Genomic DNA, 4,353 nt, shown 5'->3' with positions numbered 1-4,353 from the left:
AAAAGAAAAAAAACAAAAAACAATTCAAGAAAACATAAAAAGAATAAGAAAAAATCAGTAACACATCCGGGTCGCGCCCTCATCACTCTAGAAAAGCTGTTCCTAATAACAAAATGATCTTTCAGAGAAGCTGTGACGACAACAACAACATGAACAACAACTCCTGTATCAGTTTACATGTATGGGAATAAATAGATATGTAGTTACATAGATAAATAAATAATATGGTCCAGTGGACAACACAACCCTGTGTCCAATTGATCTTCTCACGCCCGCCATGATGGCAGCCATCAGGATCGACATTAAAAATGGCCGCCCCCCCCACCTCTCTCCATCTCTACGCGTATTTTGCCACACTCCATTAAGCAACAGCCCTGCTTGACTGTGCGTCTGTCTATCTATCTATCTATCTATCTATCTATCTATCTATCTATCTGTCTATCTACCTACCTACCTACCTACCTGTCTGTCTGTCTGTCTGTCTGTCTGTCTGTCTGTCTGTCTGTCTGTCTATCAATCTATTTATCTATCTATCTAACAATGAGAATATTGACCAAGGTTACCGTGGTCTTTTCCGTAGGCTTTTCTTTCCACGGCTAAACCTAAACTGTGCTCCCCTTTTTTACACGAGAACATTACTGTGATACACGATCCCTATTGATCGCTTTTTTTTTCTTCTCGATCCCTTTTGATCGAACTCCCCCCTTTTTTCATTTCCTACGATCCCTTTTGATCGACACCCCCCTACTTTTTTTCCTACCCCCTCCCAAAAAGAAAAGCTCTACATTGTATTTGTCCCATCTTTGTTGAGCCCTGTGTGGCTAATAAAAGAAATGTATCTATCTATCTATGTAACTTGGGGTTTATATGACAACATCTTACATTGTAGATCTTTTGGACTAGGGCTCACCTGATATTAAACAACCATATCATCTTTGATCATGAGTCTGTTGGGTCAAGAATGGCCTTGGGTTAAATAACATCTGTTGGATCAGGACTGATGCAGGGCTAAGCAACATCAATTTTGAGCATACGTTTGTTGCATTCGATCTGATCTGAGGTTTAACAACAGAATATTTGATCGTAGATTTGTTGGATCACGGCTTACGTTCGATCAGAATTGTGCTGGCGCTATACAACAATTATATCTTTCCACTGTATGAAAATTTGTGAGGACGGAGCTACTCGATTATATCGATCCCAGTGCTCGAGTAGAACTCATTTTATTGCCCCCCCCCCACAACACCAAAAAAAAAAGATGGAAAATAAAGTCAGTCTCGGCGGAATTTGAACTCAGAATACAGCCGGAAACAAACGCCGTTAAGTATTTTGTGCGGCGCGCTGACGATTCTGCCAGCTCGGCGGCTCTAACAACACCTCCATGATAGCAACAAAAAGAAAGAACAATGAGTAAACGAGGGAGGTTGCTCGACTTGCTAGTAATAGAAGCCAAATCTCCCTCAAATCACAGTCTTCCTTTTTCAAAGTACTAATGGCTTATTCTATTATGTAGTCCTCGATATTCCGTTTACGGGATGGTCACGGCTGCTATAGTTTTCGTTATACTTTTGTGATATTAGTGTCAAACTTGGAATAAAAACAAAACCATCGAGCGAAGGACCAGCAATTTTCCAGAAAGGAAAATGATGGGTGGGGAAATCGATTGCGTTGATGCTCAGTGCTTGACTGGTACTTGCTTTATCGACCCCCGAAAAGATGAAAGACAAAGTTGACGTCGGCGGAATTTGAAATCAGAATGCAAGGACGGACGAAATATAGAGAAAGCATTTTTGTTCGACGCGCTAACGATTCTGCCAGCTTGCTGCGTTGAGTGAGTAAAGTAAAAGAATAATAACAAGGGCAAAATAGACGGTTACATAGCAACGACGACGACGGCAAGAAGAAGAAGAAGAAGAAGACGAACAACAACAACAACAATGACAAGACACTCCCCCTCCCCTGCAAAAAGGGACACGACAGCGGCATCAGAAGCAAATCAACACGAACAACAAGATCAACATCACCAGTGACAATAAATCAACAAGAAATCGTGTTCATCATCATCATCATCATCATCGTCGTCATCATTATCATCAACAGCAGCAGCAACAACAACAAGAAATCGTCACCCTTGTCTTACCATCAACATCATCATTAACAACAACAACAACAACAACAGCGACAACATGAAATCGTCTTCATCATCGTCATCATCATCATCATCATCATTAACAAATACAACAATGACAACACCACCAACAACAGCGACGAAGACAACAACAACAACATCGACAACACCACCAACAACAACAACAACAACAACAATAATAACACAAACAGACACAAGAAAAGAAAAAAAGAAAACGTTGGATAAAAGACCTGAAGGGAGACAAAAGAAGCACGTTAAGTCAGAAAATGGGCCCCCATTAAGAACTAACATGGGCAACAAACCATTTGACGAGGCCGTCCCCGCTTCCCCTAACCCTCAATTCCTGTCCCCTGCCTCCTTTCCGTTTAACCGTTCTTAAAGCAGGGCCCCTTGGCCTCGCCGCCCCCTTACGCCGCCTCCTTCCTTCTGACTGCGACTGTGACACATTCTTCCGTAGCATCGTTACGTGGTTAACTATCATTGTTGACTGTCAAAACATAATGAATTTATAGATTCCATCTGGTGAGCAGACGGCGGACATTTTAATCACAACTTAGCGTTCACTCACTTCGTTCTCTCTTCCTCTCTTTCTCGCGCTCTTTGGATCTATCTATATATATATATATATCTGTCTGTCTATCTGTCTGTCCATACTATTCTATCTATACATGGATACATACATATATAAGTACAAGTACGTACGCACACATATATAAACATGTATATATGTATATATGTCTATATGTATGTGCATGCATGCATGTATGTATGCATGCATGCATGTATGTATGTGTGTGTGTGTGTATGTATGTATGTATGTATGTATGTATGTGTGTTTGTTTGTGTGTATGTATGTGTGTGTCATTATTCATTTTTATTTCAAGATTTCTTGCCAATAGAGAAAGAGACGGTTTCTAACATAGCTCCAAAGATTCTTCATTGGAATTTCAGCATCAACAGGATATTTTTGTATGTATTTGTGGGGGTTCGAACAAAACTCCCCTAAGACAAAATCCCCTCTAACAAAACCACCTCAGTTAAAGTGCGAAAGAGGGCAAAACTCCTTTTTGGAGGGAGTTTACTTTATGCACCGAGCCCACCTTTTTGCACCACTTTTTTTCTTTTACAAATTCCGACATTTTCAACAACGGAGATTTCGATTCTGCCAAAGAATCGGCCATTTTTTTTTTTTTTTTGCTAAAGTTCAATTTTGATAATGTCGATGATCATGATGAATGAGGTTGAGTTTGTTGCTGTTTGTGGTAGTAATGGTGGTTTTATTCCTGGTCACATTTTAGGCGATGGTAATGGTGATAATGCTAGTGGTGGCAGTAGTTGCGGTGGTGGTGGTGGCGGTTATGTTTTCGTTTCTCATTGTGTTTAACGCTTTTTTTTATGTCCTGTACCCATATATGCATGTATGTATACATATAGATGTAGGTATGTACATATGCATATGTTTATATATTATTTATATTATTATATGATCGAACGCCACGCGTCCTTTCCCAAGTAAGTTTTATCTATCTATCTATCTGTATGTATGTATGTATGTATACATACATACTTATTCATATATACATATAAATATATCTATCAATATATATATGAATATATGTTTATATGTGTGTATGCATATATTTCTTTATATAGATAGATATATTAAATAAAGTAGTAAATAAAAATATATATGTGCATATACATAAACATACGCGCGGACGTGTGTGTGTAAGTGTGCGTATGCATGTTTATGTGTGTATAATATCTGTGTGTGAGGTTTTATATTTGAGAATAAATACGTGCCCTTTGCTTGTTCTGTTTCAATGTGTTTGTGATAAAATCCTGAAAGCTGAAAACTCTCAACTCCAGTCAATCACCTCTGGCAATTTACTTTTTATCAGATTGGAAGCCGATGGCGCCACCAAGCTTACGAGATAAACGCTAGCTGCTCGTTTAACTTCTTCCTTCTTCCATTTGGCAGACGACAGAGAAATACGCAAGTGGAGGCGGTGAGTATAAATGACAAAGCGTTTGTAGAATTATATATGGCCGTTCTAAAAGGTAAGTGAACTGTTTCTTATCGGTTGTTGATTGGTTGGAACACTGTTTGGTTGCAGTTATTTGATTGGTTGCCAGACGACTAGTTGCCTAACGATGATGGGTTGGAGATTTCTAAACATTCGGGCAGTGGAAGAGATAGCAAA

This window comes from Octopus bimaculoides, chromosome 23 (genome assembly GCF_001194135.2).
Source record: "Octopus bimaculoides isolate UCB-OBI-ISO-001 chromosome 23, ASM119413v2, whole genome shotgun sequence".
NCBI lineage: Eukaryota > Metazoa > Mollusca > Cephalopoda > Octopoda > Octopodidae > Octopus > Octopus bimaculoides.
Note: the sequence above shows the minus strand (reverse complement) of the source record.